The sequence below is a fragment of the Oxyura jamaicensis genome, chromosome 2, assembly GCF_011077185.1.
Source record: "Oxyura jamaicensis isolate SHBP4307 breed ruddy duck chromosome 2, BPBGC_Ojam_1.0, whole genome shotgun sequence".
Classification (NCBI taxonomy): domain Eukaryota; kingdom Metazoa; phylum Chordata; class Aves; order Anseriformes; family Anatidae; genus Oxyura; species Oxyura jamaicensis.
The window spans coordinates 148,040,156-148,065,814 of NC_048894.1; the positions used below are offsets into that span (position 1 = coordinate 148,040,156).

General features: G+C 39.5%; 1 long non-coding RNA gene across 1 annotated transcript in view; it reads left to right on the top strand.

Moving 5' to 3' along the window:
* Positions 1-3,888: 3,888 nt before the first annotated feature.
* The window catches only part of LOC118162942, a 26,019-nt gene continuing 4,248 nt past the window's right edge, over positions 3,889-25,659 (top strand). Inside the window, exons 1-2 of the long non-coding RNA XR_004748726.1 lie at positions 3,889-4,166; positions 19,265-19,434. This is a non-coding gene — a long non-coding RNA (uncharacterized LOC118162942). The remainder of the gene's footprint in view (positions 4,167-19,264; positions 19,435-25,659) is intronic.

The following is a 25,659-nucleotide window of genomic DNA, read 5'->3' on the forward strand; positions in this document are numbered from 1 at the left end:
CTCTGAGATAAACAGAAGGCTACAAGAGTCTTTGAGGTCTCTTCCAAGCCTATTTTGTGCAATTCAAGGATTTTCCAGATCAACTTCTTCAAGGTATGTTTCACAATAGAGTTTGATAAAAAATTGCTTCTGTGTCTGCTCAACACTAAATATATAGTCGTGGATTCTTTCTTTCCAATCATCTCAGTTTTATGGGCTTTCAATTAAAATGTTGTAAAACATTTATTACTTTTTGCTGCAAAGCACTGAGGACATTTACATTATAAAAGACACAAATCCATGCTGAGTTTGTGGTACTCACTGTTGTATTGCTTCCAGTCTTGCCTGCAGTTCTGTATATTTGCCAGCTGTTTGCAACAAAGTCCTTGGATTTCATTGAATGTTCCCATATGGATGGCTTTTCGCACCTGAACCCTCTGAGTTTGAGCTGTTTATTAATGAGGCAATCTAGAGACTAGAGATTATTGATATTCCTAAATACAACGAGGTGATGAACAATATGGTCGAAAAGGATTTTAAACAAAAGCATGGAGTACAGTCCAGTGCTTGTTTTGTCACAACATATCCTTAAGTCCATGTGAATCTGTGCCTTGGTTCCCAATGGGACAGTTCATGTTTCCCTGCCTCAGGGGAGTTTCATGACAATTGGTGAGCCAAAACCAGAGGTCTGGCTCTGGCAAAAGAGGGATCAGATGAAGACTGTGGGTAACTGTGCCAGCCAATCAATGCATGAGTAAAGAGGACTAATGAAAAAAAATAATTAAAAAAAAAAAGGACACCATGATATATGTTGTGGAGTGGCTGTATTCCCAGACTCTCTGTAGTGCTTGCCTATGACCTTTCCCAAATCAGTTGGGTCTAGATCCTTAGAAATATTCAGACAATGAATTGATGGGAGCTCTGACAAATTAGATTTTATATCCCATTTTGAAACCTGGACACCTAAACACCTTCTGGTCTGACCATTCACCAGAGATAAATAACAACAAAGATTCTTTCCCATACAAAAACAAATATATCAGCTTTCTGGGATCCCACTCCACTCTTATCTGACATACAGTCACCATGTGCTTCAGCCAAGAGGCCTCTGAAAGCTCCATTTGCACATAACAATGTTCTGTGAAGCTGCAGCTACACACACTTGTTCCCTTGAAAGTGCTTTTCTTACTTCTAGCTGTCATTTTCCTTCCAAACCCACACCCTGAACTATCCTATCTAATTTTACTTACTGGCCATCTTTCCCCTTTTTATTGGCAATATTTTTCTTGTTAATTGTGCATGCTTGGTTTTAAAGAATGGTGTCTGCTTTTCCTTAAGTGGCTCTGCAAGGAATATTTCTGCATCCTGGGTAGTTTCTCTGACATGTTTATGCCTTGCTGGTTACTGTAAAAAATGCAAGACATATTACATACTTCTGAAAACTGAGCCGGCACCTTGCAGTTTTAACATTGTGCCTCATTGTATAGTTAAAATAAATGTACCTGATATCAGCTTTATTACTCCTATTAGACGGTCTAATGGCTTGGAGTGCAGGAGTTCTTCCAGCAGGATGTTAAAGGGAAAGCAACAAATGCTCAGCTCAGGTTCTGTATCCAGGGGGCCATCAGGGACTCCACAGAGGAGCTCACAGTGCTCAGCTGGGGATGAGTTAGGGCTCTGAAATCAATCCCTAGTCTCCAGATAATATATTTAACATGTAGTAGAGTGTCAGAAAGAGGTTAACATAGAAAAGAAAGTCCACAGACAGTGTTTGTAGTAGCTGTCCATATCTACTTTTCATTTAAAATATTACATCTTAGATCCTGTAAAGGCTTCCTTCTGAATGATGTTATAGCAGTCACACAGGACAGGTTTGTTCAAAACTGCTGACTCCATTCAATAAATATGCCTGAGCAGTCTGAAGCATGCCACTATCACTCCTGACTGACAGCTCTATAAAGGAATGCATATGGCAATCCAGAGCTTGGTTCAGTTTGGGGTCTCATGAATTTCTGCTACTAACTTACCTGACAGTGTCTGGATGGGGATATCTACAGGTGAGCAGTCACCCTGGTCTGCTCCCTTCACAGACTCAGTACTGTTTAGGGTGCAGTTCACCTTCATGTATGCCTACATTTGGCTGGATGAACCACATCAAAGTACCTGTTGGCTGTACTGACTAGATCTCCATTGACCACCCAGGGACCACCTACTACCTGAGATACGGACACTTGTATCAGAGACACCAAACGTTAGGCCAGGTGAGTCCTGCACAACCTGTGGGATTTGGGTTTACAAGCCTCTGCTAAAGTCTGTAAACCTTTATTTTGGTTGTCCTTGGCTATCTTTGCTTTTAGTTTAAAGTGAGGTCAATATACTAGAGGCACCTCTGTTTGGTCACAGGAATCATGCTCTGTGTGTCTCTGATGGAAAATAAGTGGTGTGAACAGCTGTTGTTATCAACACAGGAATATGTTGAGGCAGAGGCAGAAAGGGTGCTGTGTTAACTGCTTAGCCCAAGATAATCTCCATAGGTTACAGTCAGAGCAGGATGATGTAGATGCACATCAAAATATATCCTGACCAGAAACAGCGGCTTACCACTTCTTAACAGAGATCATGAAGTTTTGGGGAAGATCCTCAGGGTTATGTGATGGCATAAAGCACACTGGACTTCAATTAACCATTTTTAATTATATATATATGTATTTGTTCTCACATTGGGTCCAGAGGTGAGAGGAAAACTCCTATTGGCAGTATGAAAAGCACCATAAATATTCATCCATATGTGCACATCTGTTGGGGTTGGTCAGCCTGGAGAAGAGAAGGCTCCAGGGAGACCTTATAGTGACCTTCCAGTACCTAAAGGGGGCTACAGGAAATCTGGGGAGAGACTTTTTGTCAGGGAGTGGGGTGATAGGATGAGGAATAAACTGTTTTAAACTAAAAGAGGCTAGGTTTAGATTAGATATAAGGAAGAAATTCTTTACTATGAGAGTGTTGAGGTACAGGAACAAGTTGCCCAGAGAAGCTGCGAATGCCCCATCCCTGGAGGTGTTCAAGGCCAGGCTGGATGGGGTCTTGAGCAGACTGGTCTGGTGGGAAGTGCCCCTGCTTAGGGCAGGGCATTGGAACTAGGTGATCCTCAAGGTCCCTTCCAACCCAAACCATTCTATGATCTGCAGTCCTAGGTCAGATAATTTCTATGGCTGAAGGAAAGAGGAAACTGCCATGATGTTATTCCAGGTCTGACCAATAAGCAATAATTTACACTTCTAAATGAGATCTCTAGAGGTGCACAGAAAATCAAACAAACAAAGCAAAACAAACAACAACAACAAAACAGCACTGAAAAGAGTAGATAGAGATTAGACAGAAAATAAAGGATTTGACTGAGCACTGGCACAGGTTGCCGACAAAGTCTGCGTCCTTGGAGATCTTCAAATCTGCCTGGACATGGTGCTGGACACCCTGCTCTGGGTGTCCCCGGTGTCCCTGCTGAGCAGGGTTGGACAAGGTGGCCTCCAGGGGGCCCTGCCAGCCTCAACCAGTCTGCAATTCTGTGATTAGCTTTGACCAGACAAAGCAATGTTTCTGAGCCTAAGTTCTGCCGAGCATTTTTATAAAGAACTAACTATGTTAATTCTGCCACCTTATTCAGATTTTAATCAGATCCTGTGCTCAAATGAGCTGTTTCAGGCACTGGAACTCACTGGCCCAGGAGAGCTCAGCTCAGAGGTTGGGTTTGATCTGCAGTGAAATTGTTGTTTTCACTCAATTTCCCAGCTGAGTTGCCTCTGGCACAAAGGGTCAAGTGATTTGAGTGAATTGTCCTTGGCTCATTCAGGATCAAAGCACAGGTTTTGCCTGGTTCCACTTCTTTCCTCCACCCACACTGTTAAAGGATCACTGAACCTTTGGTATCCAGTCCCCGATAAGCACAATAGGCAATGATAAGCGAAAGCAGGGGGAAAAAAGTAAAAAATAAAACACACAAAAATTTCCTTTGGGCAGATACCAGCAGGTAAATTGGTAGAGAAGAGGGAGCTTCAGTCTACTCACGCCAAAGAAGCAGAGCAGTGTAATGCATGTTTTCTGCCTGGAGAGGCTACTGGAGGATAGGAAGTGTGTCTGTGGTGCCAGGGGAAGGAGGAGAAAGAAAGGATGTGTCTGTTGGTGCTATGCAGGTAAGGAACTCTGAAATCTCTTCTTTGGTCAACATTTTCTCAACCTGTGTTTATGAAGGCTAGTAAGCAGAGAAGTGGGTGTCTCTTCCTACCTTAACTTGTCTTCTTTTGTAATTCCAGGCAAGATGTTTTTCTGTAATTCCCAGAAAATCCAAGAGCCAAGCCTGCACCTCTGACGTTGTCATTGTTAGTGAGACACTAAAGGACTTTCAGGAGAGGACTCATTGCAAGTAGTACCCCTAATTTATTTTATCAGATAAGTGTAGTACAAACATTGGAAGAATTTCATGTTATTTTTGAAAATTGCCATGGTCACATTATGCCCAGAGAAGAGCCAAGAGTGGAGCACTGAGGGAACAGAGAGAAATCTTCAGAAAGAGGACTCAATGTTTCATACTTTCAAAGTACAGCTAGTGCTTATGGCTGAACTTAATATTAAACTCAAGCACAGACTGACAGTTTCTGAAAAAAAAAAAAAAAAAAAAGTCAAAAAGAGAAGTTAGGTGCAGAAATGACTGGTGTAATTTCTGCCATATCCTGCTTTGTAAATTACTTTTTATGGCTAAGTTAGAGTGAGGATAAATTAACCTGTTTTGCAAAATCCAGCTTCTAGGGGCCTTAAAAGATCTGAATCAGACAACTATTTGTTTTCAAAGTGATATGTCCATTCTAACCATACCAAATAACCTACTTGCTTTATTCTCTTTGGATTTTTGGGGAAAACTAAGAACAATAGCCAGAGAAATATTTAGAAATATTTCCAACATTATTTTTCCTGACTATTTAGAGAATTTGTTTAAGAAAATTTCAACAAGGAAGACCTCCTCAAACTGCTTCATTGGCCAGGTTCAGCACGTGCTCTGAGCATTGGAAGACTGATTGTAGACCTGCTTCAAAGCAGGTGAATAAATCTGAAGATGCTGGATATCCGTAAGGACTCTAGCTCATTAAGTTCCAGCTGCAGGGAAGAAGGTTCTGGGTATGAAATTTTCCAGAGAGGCCTGATCCAATAAGTATTTTCTGAAAACACTAGTAGAGCTGGCCCCAAAGTCAGGACAAAGGAAGTAGACATCCAAATCCTTTGTATAATAAGGACTTGGGTGGACCCATAAATATTCAGCAGCAGGAAAAGAAAAAAAATCGGGAATTTCAGTTTTTCCTGGTTGAGTAGCATCTTCACAATGACTTAAATTATCTAATAAGTGCTTGAAATAGGTGGATGTGGATTAATATTTTCTCAAGTTCCAAAGATTTTAAGAAGGCATGCTGTTACTTGCCTTTACCAAAAGAGGGTTGTGATGCCAAACACACTACACTTGCAAAGCACAGAAGGATTTTTTTGGTCAGAATGTTGAGTGGCCAATCTGAACTGTCAGAGCCTGTGTATATTTGGTCTAGAAAATATACAGGAATACAATATTTCATGACATATCTGATATTTCCTGTATATATTGACTCCCTTGGCAAAAAGAGCCCTCTTACAGTGGTGGCATAAATTTCTCCGATCCTTGACAAAACATTAAGATAGAAAGGCCCATGACAATGCAAAGAAAAAGGTCATTAAAACAGTTCTGACTCAAAAAGTTCAGGGTGAGTTTTCAGTAAAAGTTTGCGAGTGGGAAATAATGCATTTCTCATTAAGTCCAAACCAGTTCTCCTGTCCCTGTTGATGATGTGCCCTTGTTTCAAACCAATTAAACAGGAGCTAATCTCTCTGTTGGTTTGAGACATGCTGTGTTTGTTACGTATAGCTTCTTTTGTGCACAAAGTCCTAATGGATTGTTTTGTAACCTACATCCATACTGGAGAATAATCATCTCTGTACAAACACAGAGGATCTGGTTCCTGAGCCAGACAACTTTGAACTTGATTCAGGGCCAAATGAGGGAAAACTGAAAGGCTCCCATTGACTTCCCTGAGTATTAGATCAGGCTGTCACTGTCTACATTCAGTCAAGGACATACAGCAGCTGATTTAAGGCCTATATTGTGAATGGGCTGAAAAGCACAATGACAGTGCAGTACACATTCTTTTTAGCACCTGTCTTTGGTGAAGGGTGACTGAAAAGCTTTGTGGAAGAAGAGTTTTAGGAACAAATTCAGAACAATGACCATTCAACCTTTCTTGACTCTAATAGAGATCTCAGGAGCACTTTTTTTTTTTTTTTTTTTTTTTTTCCTGGGAAGTGGATACAGTATCAAAGGATTATTTAAAAAAAAAGAAAAAAGAAAAACAAACAAACAAACAAAAAAAAACGGTTGGGATGAACTAGATTGACACATAAATGGTAAGTGACTTCAAATACTTCTGCATTTGGACTTACCTGCTGAGTGATGCCTATGTTGTTCAAAAAACTCTGGGAAATTAATGTTTGGAAAACCACACAGCCCTGCAAGTAAAGCAGCTGAGGAATAAGTATAAATTCAAAGGTAAAGTGGGTGTAGAGGGTTCACTCTACAAGCATCCTTGTAAATGTGCTGTGCTGTAACTATCCATCTCCTTTAACCAACTATTCAGTTCCTGGGAGTCAGACCTGAACACTGAACTCACGGTGATACACCACCACCATGTGGTCGTTGGCAGGAAAAATAAACTATTAGGGAATAGTTGGGAGCAATTTGGGTCGATGTTTCAAAACTTGGGAGATATGTAGTTATTGTGGTAACAGAGGATCTTAAAGCACTTGGCCACTAATATTTAGTGGGTTGCTAGCAGTTTCCAACGCTGCTATATTGTGGGCATTTAATGGAAATGTCTGTGAACAATGAGACAGAAAATCCATGCATTTCCAACCTCTCGTCCCTATGCCTGAAGTAAAACCAGGCACAGAAAAGATACTCATGCACCATCAGGTGATTTAGTACTATAGCATTTTAACCTGTCAGGACATCCTTGTTGTAGGTTCTGGTATGTCTGGGGCAGGAGGTATGCTGAGAAGGGACTAAAGAGATTATCCCCAGTGCTGGGAACAGCTTGGGGTATTTTTTTCAAGGCAGAAATAGCATTCTTTGGAAATCCTTCCTTAATATGTGCTTTAGAGGGAAGTACTGCATGATGATATTGTTTTGTTATGGATTTCCGGTAGAGTTTCTCATTCATTTTGAGTTCCAGAGAGATATCTGGGAAAGATCAGGGAGGTTTCCGCTTTTATTAGGATTGGGTGGGAAGCAGCACCTTGAAATATCCCTTTCTGTAACAGCATTACAGAATGTAATAGGCTTTTGTCTCTGATTCTCTGAATTGTAATTTGTAGTGCCTGCAGATACTGGATATCCATTTGGGATGTAAATTGCATGGGAAAGGAATTAAAACACTTCTTTTGTGTATGGTCCCTCCACTGCCTTTAATTGAGTCAGAGGTTAAGTGTAAATCCCAGGGTAGCACACCAAGACTCAGATTGTCCATTATTAATACATTTTCTGCTATACTTTCCAACACCTATATTGAATTTTGGGAAGATACAGATATGAAGAACCCACTGTGCAGTAATTGGCTTTCACAGTAGTTGTGCCATTTAGGAGAAGGATATTTGGGTCAGACTTACTGAGCAGGGACTGTATCCTCAATCACAGGCACTCTGGAAAAAAAACTGAGAAGGAAGAAGGGAGTATTGGGCAAGAAATCAGGTATAATGTCCTGGTGTGACAGTCTAGTGTAAAAATACTAGTGTTGGAGTAGAGAGATTTTTGCCTATGGCACCTTTTGTGATTCTACAGGAAATATATATAGAATTCAATTCCCCAGGTTTTAAAAAGGATGTTAAGTGAGAAGAGATAGTAAAGAACTATATATGTTATCTATTCAAAGGCTGAAGAGTGATACTTTTATTGACAGGCTTGGAGAGCTCTATTTGCTTATCCTTTATCCAAAAGGATATTGTGAGCCCTGGCGGTGCATCCTTCTAAATGGGTCAGTCAGGGGAACACATTAACTGATGTGGAGCCCAGAGGAAGGCAGTGATGCTGCCCTCACAGAGCTTTCTGTTCATAGCTCATCCCGTGTACTGCATAGTACTGCTGCAAGAAATGTGATCGGAGTGTGTGATCACCTCTGAGGGGAGAAAAACAGCAGGTTTCAAAGTCTCTTTAGTAGATGTCATACCAAGAATTCATGGTTGAATGCAAAAAGGGGATGAATTCAAATGATAATTAGGTAAGTACTTTAAATAATGAAGGATAATTTCCACTGAAATGAACTGACAAGAACAGTGTGTCTGCCAGCTCTTGATACCCTCACATCCAAACTGGTGGTCTTTCTGAGGGGCAGACAGAAGATGAAGAGAAGTCACTAAGCAAAATTTAAAGACAACTGAGAAGAAAATAACAGTATTTGGATGACAGATGAGGAGAATTGACATCTCATAGCTTTTAATTAATACTTGTGTTAATATTTGAATCTTTGATACAGAGCATTTTGAGCAACACCAAACTTCTATTGTATAGGTAACTGCTAAAATAAGAACCACCTGTATCTGCTTTATATGTTTCTTGAGATTTTCAGGAAAAGAGTGAAAGATCTGTTCAAGCCACTAGAAAGACCTTTCTTCAATATCACTTCAGCCACAGGTCACACTCTCTCATGTTCAGCAGTGCGAAGGCAGAGAATGATTGGAGATCTTGAAGATCTGCAGAGCTGTACATCTTTCTCAGTCAAACTTCTGTCTATGTGTCCTTTCCACTGCTTCCATGAACAATTCCTATCTTCCTCCACCCAGCTTCTAGCCTTTACATCATTTAGATAATTTCCAACCCTAAATCATTAGGGTTGGAAAAGACCTCCAAGATCATCTGGTCCAAACATCACCCTACCACCAATGTCACCCGCTAAACCATGGCCCTAAGAGAATAATAGAGAATCCCTGAACTTGAGGTCCATCCTGCTTCCCAGGATGGATCCAGCCTTCAAAGTTGGGTCCAGCTCATTCTTAGCCCACAAAATCCTGTAACAATACTTCAATATTTAACTGTGTACAGCGGAAAGGGAGAGGTTTTTGAGGAAAGGGAGCACTTCATCTTCAAAACCACAGCTTAAAAACATTTGGTGCCCCTGGGTCTTGTGCTATGAAAAACAGTGGATAGTCTCTCTGAACTCTCCCTTCCATGATTCTGTTCACCTTTGTCTATTTACTCGTTTCTTGTATGAAAACTATTCTATGCTGTTGCTCATCCCTGTCACGCTTCTTTGGGTGTTTTCTAGTTCTACAGTCTGTTTTTAAGCTGTGATTGCCAGAGACACAGACAGCTCTAGACACATTATAGGATTTGAACATAATGTCATAATGATGTTTTGTTTAATCTACTCTTTCTTCAGTGATTCAATTTGCCTTTTCCAGAGTCACTGCATGAACAAACACTACACAGTCATTGCGAGATCATTTCAGAGTGTTGAAATCTGATTTAGAGGCCATCAATGTATTTAGATACAGTTGTGTTTGTTTTTATTTCTGTTTATTGATTTGGATTTATCAAAGATGAATTTCTTCTGTTATGTTACCATCCAGACACTCAAAATCTTGTGATTCTTCTGCTGTTCTTCCAGGGCTCATTCACTGAAACACAAGGCAAGTGAATAAAATGCATCCTTTTGCAGTTAGCTTCTGTTCATCCATAGCACAGAATCTGCACCGAAACTTGCAGCTCCATGTGCTTCAACCTTTTAAAAGCTCTCTCTCATTCTCCCCCTCTCTCTCTCTCTCTTTCTTTCTCTCTCTCTCTCTCTCTCTCTCTCTCTCTCTCTCTCTGTATAAAGCCCTGATATTTAGACAATTGTTAGAGACAATAGCACCAGCTTAGGGTTAATGGGAGAAGAAAAAGCCTAAATTTATGCAGAGAATTTTATTTCTCTCTAATTCCCCTTTTCCCCAAAGCAATATTATCTGATGAGTGGGCAGCAGAAGTGCCTCTTTGAGGCTGACACCCCTGATTTGACTCCAGGAACTGAATGGCTGAGTGATCACAGGGATCTTTGAACTGCTCACTGTACTCCACTAAGTTCTAAATCTTTAAGAAATATACTCTGTAGTTCATCAACTTCGTCCACACAAGAAGCGTGCACGATTTCTAACCCACACGGTGCTTATTTTGGTCTCAACACAGATAGGACTCTGTTTCCACCATGGCACCATCAGAATTTTCTGGCAGCATAGGATGTAGCCTAGATGGAGCAAACAGCCATTGTTTCTGGTATGACAGAGCTGATGGGGTGGCCATGTCCTTGCCACGCACATAAAATGTAGTATGATGTCAATGACTTGCCTTCACAAGATCCTTCATCCTTTACAAAGCCCAGATGATAAATGGAAATATAAATTAGCCAACGAGAGAGATCCTACCATTTAAGTCAGCCAACTAAAGTAATGCTTGAAAATAAGACTATGCTACTTGAACTGAGCTTGTTTGCACCCGTGGTGACCGTTTTGGGGGTTAATGTTCATAAGAACATTTTAGTAAGAAGGATCCTTGCCATTAGAGGGCACCAAATCACTTTACAATCTGCCTTCCTGCCTAGGAATCTGAGGTTTGTACCCAGCCTGCTCAGTCGGAGCCCTGAACTCTCCAGCCAAAACCCAGATTATTTTGCAGTCGTACTTGTTCTGTCTCGGTGTCCCTCACTAGATTGCTACCGTTTTGGCCCCAGATCCCACCAGTGTAGCTGACAAGTTTTTATAACTGTCAGATTTCAGAATGGAAGACAAGCAGCCGTCTGCCTGCCAATGCGAGCACAGGGAAAGTCATATTTGCATACATTTCTCCCCCTGTCAGGCATGTAGCCTTTGGGGATGGAAGCTACACTGTGCAAACAGCAATAAACTTGTGAGGTTTGAAGGGTATGACAAGGAATGTCACCGATTAAAAGATAAATGGGCTGAAAAATATGGGAGTGGATGGAGTACAGCTGTTAGGACAATGGCTTACTGCTGTTTTCCTTCTCAGTTAGTACATTTTCAGATATTTCTGTATTTTCCTTTGGCTACTTTACTCTCGGGTGTGCTTTCCATTTCTATTGTTTTTCTCCCCTTACACTTTTTAGTATCTTTCTAAATATAATCAATTTTCAGCTGGAGTGGGGCTACCAAGAGGCTATCAAAAGAAGGGGTAAGCTGCACAAAGAAATCTCCCCTGGAAATGTTTTCATCTGGGCCATGTCTGATGATCTTGAGCTAAGACTCAGAGAAAACTTAATATTAAGGTTAAAGTTAAGTTAGAGTTAGGAGAGAGACAAAGCCCAGAGCAGCAGTTGGGGTTAGGCTGCAGAGAGTGCTGCAGAGACGATGCTAGGTTTGTTAGGCATCTTCTGACAAGCAATGCATAGGTTCCTGTTAACATTTCATAGGGAAAAAATAAAATAAAATAAAAAAAGTATGCTTCAGTCTTTAGGGAAAGTGGAGCAAGGCCAAAAAATTAGTTAGACTGCAGGGAACCTGAAGTAACTCTTAAAATTAAATGAGTTGCTGTGTCTGTGATTTACTCAATTTCACAGACTTTTAATTCTGTTGAGTTTGGCAAGGATATCCCAGATCTATACCAGGGTAAAAGGTCTTTTGACTACACTGAGAGCAAAATCTGTTGCAGCTTAGCATGCAGAAAGCAGTGTGTTTTACTATGGAACTGAGTTGTACTACCTCTAAATTATGTCACCTGTTGTATATGGTCTGTGTCAGCTGTTAAATATTTGAATAGATATTTTTGAAATATTTCTGACTGAATGCAGATTGGAGTGCAATGTTGACATTAGTATTCTTTAGAGGAGGAACTCATCACAGTCTTTGGGAGCTATTTCCCTTGCTTCCCTTCTTGTGGGTATGTGATATAAAACTGAACCAACTTCTTTAAAAATGGAAAGGAAAAAAGAGAAGCAGCAGCTGCATGAGCATCTCTGAGAAACTCTGAAGAACGGAGGTTAATCCCAGCTGGATTTGTAATACTAAGAAATAGCTTTTGGGGTAGGACCAAATTTCCTCTTAAAGCTGCAACTTAAAGAGTTTAGAGGAGGAGAGAGAAAAGTATGGGATAAAATGGTGGTGGGACTAAGTCAAGTGGATACAAACACAAGGAATGATGGAAATCTGCTGTTTAGCTTTTAAGAAAAAGATTATAAATCACAAGCTTTAGCAAAGAGAAATCTCTAGAAAGTATTCTTCCATTTGTTTTAACAAAAGTGAGATCTTATGTTGGTATTTATGTCACTTTAATTTAGGTGTCTAGAATGCATGATGTGTGTGGGTGAGGTGTCTAAGCTCCCCTGAAAATCAGGGGAGATCTGGTCAATAAAGTCAATTGCATTTAGGATGTGATTAACTTAACCAGATGTAAGAGTGTGTTTTAGGATGAAAATGCACCCCAAATTACACTGAGTAACTCACCACCAACTAAAAACTTCTTATAGGCAATGAATACAGATGGATATGGTTGCACTGTGAACATTCACATGCAGTTTGATGAAGCTGCTTTTAGCATCTCTGAATCTTCCTATTTGGAAGAAATGTCAAACTATCAATAGTTGAAAATGTTTTCGTTATTTCTTATACATAGGTTTTACAAAACACATTCGATAATAGTGTCAAAAACATTGCTGAGAAAGATCATTCCTAAGGTTATTGTGGCTGTCAGTTAGATGTTTTGAAAACGTTGTCTAAGTTGATGTGCTTGGACAGCATTCAAATCAAAGCCAAACTGTCACAGGGCAGGGTCTCACCTGAATTCAGTCAAGGTAAACTCTTGAAAACGGGTCTTGTAATCTCTGAGATCTGAGTAGTAACTGTAGCAATAGTGTTCTTAGTAACCGGATGAAAATTAAAAACAAAACAATCAAATAAGCAAACAATGGCCTCTTGAACAAAGAGTTTGAATTGCTAGGTCTTTGATTTGATTCTGACTTCTTTGTTCTCTTCCCTACCCTCTTCCAGATCCTTGTGTTCACAAAGGAGGTAGACAGAGTTCTCAAGGGTAGACAAAGTTCTGCAATTGATCACTTGCCCAACTACTCAGTCAGGCAGGCTAAGATCTCTGTTTTGCTGCATTTTTAACCTTCTGACTTCCATACTCCTCTCTCCCCATGAAGATACTGGTAATGGACACCACAGTTTCAGACAGGATGATATTTATCAGTTAGTATCTCCAAGCATTCTTTCTGAAGTTAATAAGATGAACTCTTTTTCCCAGTATCTCAGGTTTATTTATTCCCATGAAGAAGATTACCACAGTTTTTATGATCATATGGATTCCACTTTGAGAAAAAAATGTGCTGAACCTAAAAAAGCAGAAATGGATCTGTGGGATGTCCCATCTCATCTCTTGTAAATTCTGTGGTCCAAGGAAGTGGTATCCTGTGCAGATGCAGATGAAATTTTCTGTGACCAACAGACATCAATACATTTACTCACTTTAGGGCTTGAAATCTCAGAACATGGCCTCTGGAGTTTATTTCTATACAAATGACTTTGGTGATAAGATAGAGCAAGAGTTAAGAAAGTGGAAACCAGTTGAAAGAGCTATTCTAAAAATGGAGGCTCAAAATTAGCTTCTAGTATTTTAAAGAACATGATGCGCCATATTGGAACCTATTTGCTAGAAATGCTGAGTACCTACAGGTAAGGTACTCTGGAAATTAATCTCTTGAGATTTGTAACCAGAATGGGGAACTATATAAAAAAATCTATTGAAAAAAAATATATATTTTTTTCTCACCAGTTCACCACATTAAAGCCTATATATTACTTGCTGTTTCAGGTGGTATTCTATGGCTTCACAGATTAATGTGTTTGAGCTGGGATTATATGGTAGCAAGCCAAATCCCTATAAGCTAGGGAGGTCCAATCCAAGCCTAATTAAGAAGAAGAAAGCCATAAATAACACTCTGTGGATCCCCATTTTTAGGCATGTTTCCTGAGATCTTGATGCATACTATAGAGCCTCCAAAGTTACCTTCATCATGGAAATTTGCCTCTTCCTCTTCTGACCCTCACAATTATCTATTCTTTCCTGACTCACACAGCCTATATATTCCTATACCTTCTTGGCTATTCTTTTGCTTCTCTGGAGAACATGAAAGGAGCTGAAACATTCAGGGTCATCCTTCTTATAGAGTCAATACAAGCCTGGAAGGGGATAGGCTTCTTGTTATCCAGTAACTCTAAAATGACTCTGAACTCAAGATAAGGAAAGGTAAAACACGACTAAGCATTTCTTCACCACATCCTGCACAGACAACATAACTTCATAGATGATAAAGAAATGACAGCAAACAAAAAACACAGCCCTCACTTCTGGTCTCTAGATATTAAAACACAAAAAGCTTCCCAGTATTTCTCACTGTTTATCCTGCTGTCTTTTTGTGGTTTTCCTGAAAGAGAGTAAGGAGAAGTTTAAAATGGTGTTAGAACTGATTCCTTAGGGAAAAGTACTGCCGCACTGTGCTTAGGTACATTCATTCAGATCATCTCCGAAAGCCCATTAGTTTGTTTTGAGGCCAAAAGTCTGTGCACTGGAAGTAGCCAGTCCCTCCAGGGCATCCTGCAGGCTGGCTGCCTGGGAAAGGCGCTCTGTTCTCCCAGCTTGCCCAGTGCCTGCATCTGCATACATATTCATGACTGGCTATTCTTTTGGGTAAAAGAGAAAATTTCTTTAGAAAATTGCAGCAGTAGAGCAGGGCTGTGCTTTCAAGTATTTTGCCTTTCCCAAAAGAAAATAGCTGATGCCATGAAAAGTTTTGTGCAACCGTAAATGTGCTCAACTGTGCTATAATGTTGCATGGAGGGGGAATTTTCTTTCCCAGCCCAGCTGCTGAATAGTTTGTGCCTACAGGCTCCATGAGGAATTAAGAAATAGGACTAGGCATCATACCAATTTTTTAAATTTTTCACCCCATTTGCAGTAATCTGGGACATGGAAATTCCTCCATGTGACAGAACATTCCTCCCTTCCTCCAGTCTGAAGTCATGTGTGCACGCACACATATACATGAATGCACTCTCCTGTAATGCAGCTCTCATTCAAGACATTTTATATGAAGAAGTATTTTAGAGGATTGCCTCTCTTTTCGTACACCAATCTGACTGGTTGTTTTTAAAGGGCTGTCAGTTTGGGACCGGTGCTGATTATAACATGGTAACGCTTCATAAGTGAAAGTGCACCTGCTTAAGTTTACACTGTCTGCTTATAGATATTATGTTTTCAACAACAAAATGTGTCACTCGGTAGAAAGAAATCTGATAATATGAGGACCTGTTTTCCCTTCATGACCGAGACATCCTAAGAAATGAGGGAAACATTTCAGAACTTAGATTTACCAAAAGTTCAGGTTTTCTAGTCTGGTGTTCAGCCAGTGACAGTGTAAAGAAAAGCCTCATTGTGTTAGATGCAAGAGTAAAACTTCTGTAATGGGTAATTAATTAAGCATTTATATGAAAACCAGAAAATATAATTTTCCGGAATACAGATGAACTGTATTCCTTGGCCTAGAGCTAAGAACCAGGTAAGTTTACAAGAGACTCTTTAACAACATTTCCTGTGAATCCATGGTTACTTTTAAATTCCCTCCGTAGAAATGATATTCTTCTTCAATACCAAGACCAGTCCCCTGTTGTATCTGTACGTCTGTTTTTTGTTGCAGTTATACCTGGTGGCTCTGAATTATGCATTGTGTCTGGTTGCAGAGGGACAGATAGATTGATGAAAGCCATTTTTAGTGTTATTCTTTAGCTTCCATGCGTTCTCATTCATGGTTGACAAGGCTGGGTGAATCAAAATGTTTATTTTTACCCTCTCTGTATCTTTCCTCATTCTCTAGTACTTTGTCATTTTTATTTCACTGTCCCTGTGCTGTGCTGCAGAGCCTGGGAACTGCATCTGCTTCCTCACTTTCTGCCATCGCCTAATGCATCCTTACCATTCGTGGAAAGATCCACAAATGTTTCTTCTTTCTTTTCACCCTGTTTTGTGGAAAACACTGCTCTGCACAGATACTGATTTTGAAATTGCGGGTGATGTGGGTGGTTTCTTATCTGCCACTCTGTGCTTTGCCGCAGGAGCTGACCTCTCCATGCACTGCAAGAACACAACTCACAACTTCTCAATGTCTCCAAGCAGGCTGCTGCTCATTCCTTCACTAGTGGCTTGTAGGGTCGGAGAAAGCTGCTTTGCAGGTTTTTGCTTTAGACCATCATATTTATCTATTTATTTATTTATTTTAAAGCATCGTTAGAATGACCTTGGAGCTGAAAGCCACATTCCAGGGAAGGCTCCTGATGCTGAGGAACTTGTCTCTAATGAGAGGAAAGAATTTGTCATTGCCTAACTAGAGTCTCCTTTGCAAGCTGAGACTTTCTTCTCTAGGATGGCATGTTCTAACCCTTTCACATTCTCCTACTGATTTTCACACCTAAGAACAAGACAGAAGCAACTGTCTCCTTGCACTCAAGAGTTCCATCAACATTACAAAAGAGATTGCATTATGGGAAGACTTTAAAATGACAAGAGACCTCACAAATTGTGTCTTGATACAGGTTCTCTGCATGAAATTGAGTTATATTTATCCACAGTCTCTAGGACTGCTCATGACAGTCATATTAAAGAACTATGCATTAAGAAAATAGGTCTATGGAAAGAAAGGGCTGAGAAGTATGTTCTTTATCTGATTTGTAACATCTTGAGGTCACACATTTATAATAGCATCAGCTGTTGCTATAACTTGACAAGCTCTATGGACTCAGAGCAAACACATTGAAATATATCATGGTACAAATGGGTCCCTTGCTAAGTCTACACACTGCTACTCACTGTCATTGAGACTTTACTCTTGACCTGAGCTCCATGTGTCATTACAGCAGCAAAATGCTGGTGGCACTGCTGCCTACAGCTCCTACACTGACTTCCTTCCCTTCACACAGAGCCCTTGCAGGAAAGATTCCAGTTCACTTCTCTGTCCAGTATTACACAAATGCAAAATGAGGTGGGAATGAAAGACTCAGTCAGCATGGCCATGACTATACCCAGGTTGTACCCAGGAGCGCAGCAACAGCTGGCTCCAGGCTGATGGAGCTTGGGAGCTTCAGCTTTCTTCCTCTGCTTGCATAAAGGTTTGTTTTGAAACAGCACTTATATGAGGTGAATATGAACTCATCTTGTGCTGAGAAACAAACTTAGGTGACATCATTTCCATACCTTTGGTGCCTGTGCTGGTACTTCATTAACAGTTGACACAAAAGCTTTCCTGTAAGCAAGGTTGGTCTGTGAATACTCAGTGTTGCAGAGTAAGCATAGGGTGAATCTGAAGGAATATCAGAAAATTTTTGAAACAAATTGAAATGTCAGATTTGGGTTTAAAATAAATAAATAAATGTTTTCAAGTGAAGTGTAGAAATTTATTTGTGTCATGGCTGAAAAAACATAATCACTTTCTTGCTTTTACAAGATGGTAAGGGAGCTGGCTGCACCACGGCCTCTTCTGGTGTCTGGAATAGAAGATGCTGAAAGATGGGATCAAATTTACAAAGAAAAAAAACCATCCTGAAGACCTACACAGATGGATTTTTGTTGGACAACACTTCTATAAATATTGGAACTAGAGTTGAATAATCTCTTATCCTTCAGTTGTTAGGGATTGGCCCCAAGTACAGGCTGTACTCCACAGCTAGTGAGATTAGCAAGATCTTCAGTCAGGTCCTTGCAAGGCTCCCTTTGTGCCTGATGTTACTGCAAAAAGAGTACAGATATCTGTGCAGGTGGTCCTCAGAGGACAAGGATTATCCATAGGCCAGAAGGGGTTACGCTTCAGGTTGGTGAGTACAAGCATACAGTGTTAGAGTTCCATAGGGTAAAAAAAAAGCATGTAAGAGTCAAATATTTTCATTCTTCCGTTTTTCCATAGAGTATTGTCACCTTTTAGTCTCTTAGGGGTAAGAAGGGGTGTCTTTTTTTTTTTTTTTTTTTTTTTTGAATTGTTTACAAGGTTTGGGCTTTTTTTTTGTGTGTGATTTTTTGTTTGCTTGTTTGTTTGTTGTTGTATAAGACTTCTATTAGCAGTCAAATAATTTTTTTAATGACACTTCTTTTTTGGGAAGTGCATTGTGCTGTGGGGTTTTTGTATTCCATCAGTCCAATGGCACCTTGGCAGGTGAATAAGAAAGGGAGCTGGATATGAAGCTATCAAATATTCTGAAGACTTCTGCATGAAAAGTGCCTGATCCAATCTTTGGAGTAATCAGCAGAAAAACTGTTACAGAACTCTGTTGGACACAGTCCATAATTCATTTTTCTTAATCTCTGCATTTTTCCTCTTTCTCATTTCCACTTTGTCCCAGAGAGAGAAGTGCTGAAAAGCCACAAGAAAAATTATTATTCTGTTCTTTTAAGTACTTGTGGGACAGAAATTTACAGTAATTTAATGTTTTCTTCCTTGTAGTCCCAAACCACTCCCCCAGACTTGCCCTTTTCCAGCTTTCTCAGAGCCAAAGATTTTGAGTTGGTTGGATAAGCTGTAGTTATACATTAAGTTTTGGGTGTCCACAGGACTAAATAATATTCCCAAGGCATTTTGATGAGCAATTCCCATACACTCTTGTGCTAGTGTAGTGTGACTACGTACACTGTACTGCTCACTGCTGTCTTAGGAGCAAATCATATGAAGATACTCTTCAAGAGCACATTACCTATTTTTCAGCATTATGATAATTTCTGTGGCTTCGTCATTTATTTTAGAATCTGAAGAATATTCAAAGCAATTTTAGGTCCATGCTAACCAAATGTTGTTGTCTTTGAACTCTTTTGTCCTTGCAGTCTTGTGTGTTGCTCCTGAAAACTCTGCTAGTGTTAGGAGACAGCACTGGAATGAAAAATACTCATCCTCATCTGAACATAGTAATTTTCAGGATAATTGACTTCCAGATCCATTCTTCCACTACCTGGTGATTTTTGTTTTTGATGATTTTGTTGTTGTTGTTTTGTTATTTTGTTTATTTATTTGTTTTTTAATGAAGAGGCTTTTAATTAATTGGCACATGTGTAGAACTATATTAGCAAGGTTTGTGGACCAGTAGAAGTAGATCTGCATAATGAAGCAACTAGTACTAAGTGTCTAATGTCCCTTTATTCACATTTCAGGTTTATCCTACTAGCTCTACTCTTTAACTAGCTCTACTCTGGTCTTGTGGAGCCCTTTGTGGTACAATACGTGAGGTATGCTCCTGGAGCACACTTTCCACTTCAGTTTCATCTGGAACGAATCTGGCTCATACTCAACAAAAGAGATCCATAATGGGAAAGAAAGAACAGTAAGTGGGGATAACGGGAGATTTGCTTCAAAAGAATACTCTTGATCCATACTAAAACCCTGGTGTAGACTCATCCTGAGTGAGCCACTGTAAGAATTTGGAAGGGATGAAAGAGCTTTCAGGCTGTAGACAGCTAATGCCCAGGATGGGGCTCTGGCTGAAACAGCTTGCTTTGCTGGAGGGAAAAGACACAAGTTCTAGTCCCAAGTGAAAAAAACCTGTTATTCCTTTCTTCCCCCATGAAAATGTGGTACATGTTAATTCTTCTTTCTGAAAAGTCCTGTTAGCAAGCTGTGGAAAATGCATGGTTACAAAAAGAAATTCTGCTGGGAGGTGCACGTCTCTTTTTAACTAGGTTGGCAGATACCTTACAGTTTGGTGGTCTAATGCATAGCTGGACAATGTGATTTAATGAGAATCCAGAGTTTCACAGAGGGAGACCGTTCTGAAGGAGTAACTGACACACACAGCAGCTGCACTCTGCTTTTCAGTCATTTTTTCCACCATTTTAATGAATGTTTTATGTTATCTTTTCTTGCTATCCGATTGTCCCAGCTCCTGTTACTGAACACAAGGGCCGCCTTTCATGACCTATATCACTGCAACTGACATAATATACTTATAATTCTGGAAATTCCAAGACACATATATACTTCATGGTAACTCCCAGGCAACTAAGCCCTCTTGGAGTTAGTAATTTTACTGTATTTCATTCCACAAAGGAAACTTTACTCCCAAAGGAAGCAGTAAGCTTTGGCCACCCCTATAGCTGATAACAATCCAAGACTTTCATCACATTTTTTTGACCCATTCTTGGCTTTCAGGAATAACAACAGCTGCTGAAAGCAATACAATTTTTAGTTGTGCTTCTTTACCTTCCCCCTAGCAAGCATCCTTATGAGAGGCTGAGAAATTAAATAGCCTTGGGGTAAATCAATCCCCAACAGCTGTTGCCTCCAGCATTCCTGACTGTCAGTGACTTCATTGAAAACATATGAGTGATCTTTCAACATGTTCACAAGTGGAGAAACGTGTCAACTGGGAAATCTCCCTCCCCCCAGCCTCATCTTCATAAATGTACATGGATAGTTGAATAGTTTCTCAAAAATCCCACTGGTTCCATGAAATTTCTTTCTTTATCTCCTTAGTTTTGTTTGTTAATCTATTTTATTTATTTATTTATTTATTTATTTATTTATGCAAAATAACGCTAAAAAGGATGAGGATGAGTTACATTTTGTCAGCCTCAATTCCCCCTTCAAGAGCCACTTGTTTGGATATGTAAATCAGTCTTCATAAAACAAGAGGCTGGGTCAGAACTGACTGATGAGGAATTAAGTCAGGATGTGGACTGAAAACCAAGTCCAAAATTGGAGACCACTACAGGCAGTCCATTTTTCTCAATAATTTAAGCAGATTTCACTTTGCTAATTACCCTGTAATACCACTGTTCCTGAGCACAAGGCACAGATGGCATGTGCCTTCTCTTTCTGTAAGCATGACCTTCCAAGACTGCTAGTTGGTACCATGTCTGTTCAACACCATGTTTCAAACCAAAGGAATACATCCAACCTGTAGTCCAGCACTTGTTCCCTCATGCCAATGTAGCATTGGTACAGCTTCCTTCACCCTTGTAGTGGAGACACGATGAGTTACAGAGGCAATGCACCAAGAAGATAGAATGAGGCTGTTTCTTAGCAAGGATGAAAGGTTTGCATAGTTTCAACTCCTTAGTCAGCTCTGAAATACTGCCAACTGGTAAATCGACTCATTTCCCAATTGATTTGGCTGCTCTAATCACTCTAGTATCCGTATTAGCAGATTTTTTTGTGTGTTTTGTGTGTACCTAAGCATATCCCTGATCCCATATACACCTTGATCAAACCCCATCTTTAGCTTATTCTCATTGTTATATACTCAGGAGGCTGTTAAACTAACTTACTCCTCTGATAGCAGAAACCTGTTTATTTCTAATACATATATGTACAATTGTCATGTTTTTGTTATTATAAGCATTATCTTTTAGTCCAAAGAAACTTAGTGTGAAAAAACAGCAGTTTGAAACCTAGTAGGAGTTTTCGTAAGAGTGAATCTCTGGCCCAAGATAGTGTTGTTTTGAGCAACCTCAAAATTCAATTTAAATTGACAATCTAAGTATTTGTTCCTGTTTTAAACCTGATGGTTTTGTCTAAGAAATAGGGAAAATACCCTTACAGCGGCATATACTGGACATGTTTCACTTCCTGAAGATTTTGAAAGGACATGTTCAAAAAGAAAGATTCTTAGTTGTATTCTTGCTACTTCCCTTCTTCTGAAATTCAGCTTGCCCAAAATGCTCGCTCAGACACTTTATTTTACTAAAATACAGTATTGGATGTATACTCCCTTCAGAACTCAAGCGAAAGTAAAGTACCTTTGGCTCTCACATATCCAGTCACATAACTTGCCCTTGATTTTCTGTGCCTGAAAGCCTGGACCCACTTCTATTGACAGTGAAACACTGATTGAAACACTGAAATATTCAGCAGAGTGAATATTTCATATCACAGGTTAAAAGATGTGAAAGCTACAAGGTAATTCTCTCTCGCACATAAAAATGATCAGTCCCTTTTGTTAAAATCATAACTCAGTTAAGGATTTGGAGAATGATTATCTTTTAAAAACCATTTTTTTCCCCTTTTTTTTGGCCTTTTTTTTTTTTTTTTTTTCTATTTCAGAGGCTGGGAGCTGCTGTGGCCAGTTTTGGAGAGACCATGTCAACTAGTCCTTCCATAATACTTGGCCAAACTGCAGTTGTACAAAGTTTTTGTCCCCGTGGAAGTGTTTGGTGTGATTCTCCTGGAATTACTGGGCTATCACCTCACACAGAAACCCGGTGCAGTCTTTGGCAGCTGCATGAAGTGTGCTGAACGAGAGTGAATCTGTGCTCTCTCAGCTCAACATTAACCCTGTTTATCATGCTGTAGTGCAGGAGTAAGGTTTACATGCTGGACAGGAGGCAGACTTGTGAGCTGGGGAATTTCAAAAGAACCTTTATTCCTTACTCCAGTGTGATACTGAGGTGAAAAAATGACAAGTTGATCAATGAGAGAGCCCTGCTCTGCACTTACTATCCTTTGTTAGGAGATATGACTTTTTTTGAAGTCATATCATATTTTGAATAATGAAGTTTCAGCTATTTCAGCTAATTTACATTTCCAGTTCACAAAACTGACCGAGCATCTCCTATATTGTGCTTCAAAAGTACCCCGAAGGCTGAATGCAAATTTCTAGAGAAGTGTTTTGACCTCTTGACTGAAAAAAAGAAAATGAAGGAAAATGTAAACTTTTATGAACAGATCTTATGTCACGAAGCAGGAGAATTATAGTGACTAAATGATGGAGCAGAACAGAAGAAAATTTTGTGCATTGATATGACATGACTGCAGTGAAATTTTGCAGCAAACAGCATTTATTATGCGTAGGACTGTACCTGATTCCCCTGCAGCCAGAGCTGCTGTCATCCTTGACCATAAAATACCTACTGCATGGACAACAATTACTGGGCAAAGTGAAGTAGAGATCTGAATTGCCTGGCTTGAGGTCATGCTGCAGATCAGTGGATGTTGGAGTTATTTATAAGAAGCACAAAGAACTGCTCATTATGTTCCCACTAGCACAAAGAGCTCCAAAGGGGCTTGTAGCTTGCAAGTTTTGCTCTCTTCATTTTATTAAGCCAAGGGCTTGAACATTTTGTCCTTGGGATATACATTTACTTTTCATTATTATGGTGGAAACCAATCAGGAAGAGACATTTACAAACTTTATAATATAACTGCAAGATTTTCTCACACTGGAGATTTTAATTTTTGTATTTGACACCAATTAAAAAGCAAAGGCAAAATCTTTGTGGAAAAAAGATATCTTATCTCCTTACCTACAGTTCAAATGTACTGTCTGCAGTATATCAGGAAACAGCGATCTTCCCAAGTACTTTCATGAATGTCAAGGTGACAATGTCATTCACCCAATTAATCCCACAACTGCCATTTGACTGTGCTCCTGCAAAAAATACCTTAGGCCAGCAGGCCAGATTTCTTCTAGCAATTAGCCTTTAACCCTCCCAGTCTTTGCTTTTTCAATTGCCAGTGACTCTGTGTCAGATAGGATTTTTATGCTTCTCTTAAAGTCTATTTCACAATGGCTCTGGCTTGACCTTTGGAGTATGTGCATTTATAAGGAAATTGTTCGAGTGAGACGTTTCAACTGCAATCTAAGAAAGTAAGTACTGGGACTCCCCTAGAAAGGTGACATAATGCTTGCCTATGTCTCCAGATGTAATTTTGTCTCCCAGCCCACTTTTTTTTCCTTTTCTTTATGAAATATAGAAAACTATAAGTTTGGTACCAATTGTTGTAATCATTATCTATATATCAGAAGCAAATAGCAGTCATTTTGCAAGTTCAAAGATCGCATAATGCTGCCCTTCGAGTTCAACACCACCTGGTCGCTAGTGTTCTCACACTGTAAATTAACTTGTGTATATGGAGCACATTCTTCTGTATTGAACAGAATCAGAACAATTCAGCTATGTGGGCTGGACACTCCCTCAATAATGATTTTTTTGTAGTTATCAGCAAACAGTAATTCTACGGAGCAGGGAGGATAATTCTGGAGGAGTAAGAGCAAGGGATCAGTGAATGTAATGTTAAAATAAACTACATAACAAGCCTTCCCAGACAGAAGTTACCCAAGAATCACCAGGTCACCTGATCACAGGAAAATTCAGGTTGGATGAGCCCTCTGGAGGTCATCTAGGCTAATCTCCTTCTTAAAGAAGGGTCACCTACAAGGTCAGATTTAATTGCTCAGGGCTTTATCCAGACTGTTCTTGAAAGCCTTCAGGAGGAGACCGCACAACCTTGCGGGGTAATCTGCTCCCCTGCTTGACTATCCTTATTGTGAAAGAATTTCTCTTAGAAACAGACTGAACTTCTCTTGTTTTGACTTATCGCTGTAGTATTTTGTGTTTCCATCATGAATTACTGTGAAGAGTCTAGCTCTGTTTTATCCTGTAAGCACTGGAAATCTGCTATTAGATCCTCCTAAGACCTTCCTCTCCCCATGCTGAAAAGCTTCTCTTCACAGGTCAAGCACCCTAGCTCATGCACTACAGCTCATGATTCTTCCAAAAGGTCTCAGGTCCTGTTCATGGTGGTGCCCAGCTGAAGATCTTCTGTATTAGGGGATGTAAGTGTAATTATTTTTCCCCAGACAAGCCATACCCACAAGTAGTTATCAATTGCATTATGACATGGAATAGCTTCTGACCCTGAAAAATCAGAGATCATCTCCAAAAGGGAGGCACGACATTAAAAAAAAGTCTTGTAGAAGGCAACTGTTGCAACCATGTATATGTCCACGTAGACTTTAGGTTGCAGTCAACCATTAGTCATTAAGTGTGAATTGGTTGGTAATTAGTTATTTTGTCCTGAATGGCAGATAATGCTTACTTTAACAATAGGATGATAATAATAATAATAATAAATAAAAGCAGCTATTGCTAACTACTAGTATAACTCACAGAAAGGTCCAGAATGAAGTGCACAGTCCTGGAAATTAATTAACTCCCTGAAGCATTTGAAATGGAGTTTGGCAAAATCTGTACTGCATTTTGTGAAGGTAAATGGAAAATGGTAGTAAGCAAGAAGTAAATTAATTCCTATAATTATCTCTATATAGTTATATATACATTATGTCTTCTCAATAACTTCAATGGCCACTTGTTTTCTTAGTGTGCTTGCTTTTAATTACTCGAGTTTCAAAGTAACAATAAAATAATATATTCCAGTATTTTTTTAAGATATTTTTTCTTTCAAATTCAGTGAAAAATGTGCATAAGTGGCATTTTATTTACTTAGAAATACATCCGTATTCCTTGAGTTTCAATTGTTTTCATTAATAAAATTTCAGACTTTCACAGAGTAGTGTTAGAAAAATTTTGGCCCTACTAAGAAAGTTCTGTTATATATCTGATAAAACACATGATATGTACTGAAACTAGATAAGTCAGTTTTTGCTTAACTTAATTTGTCAAAATGGTCCAATTTCCAAATGCATATTCCTGAATGTATAGCATATTTTCAGAAAGTACTTCTTTTTCTTTCTTTCTTTCTTTCTTTCTTTCTTTCTTTCTTTCTTTCTTTCTTTCTTTCTTTCTTTCTTTCTTTCTTTCTTTCTTTCTTC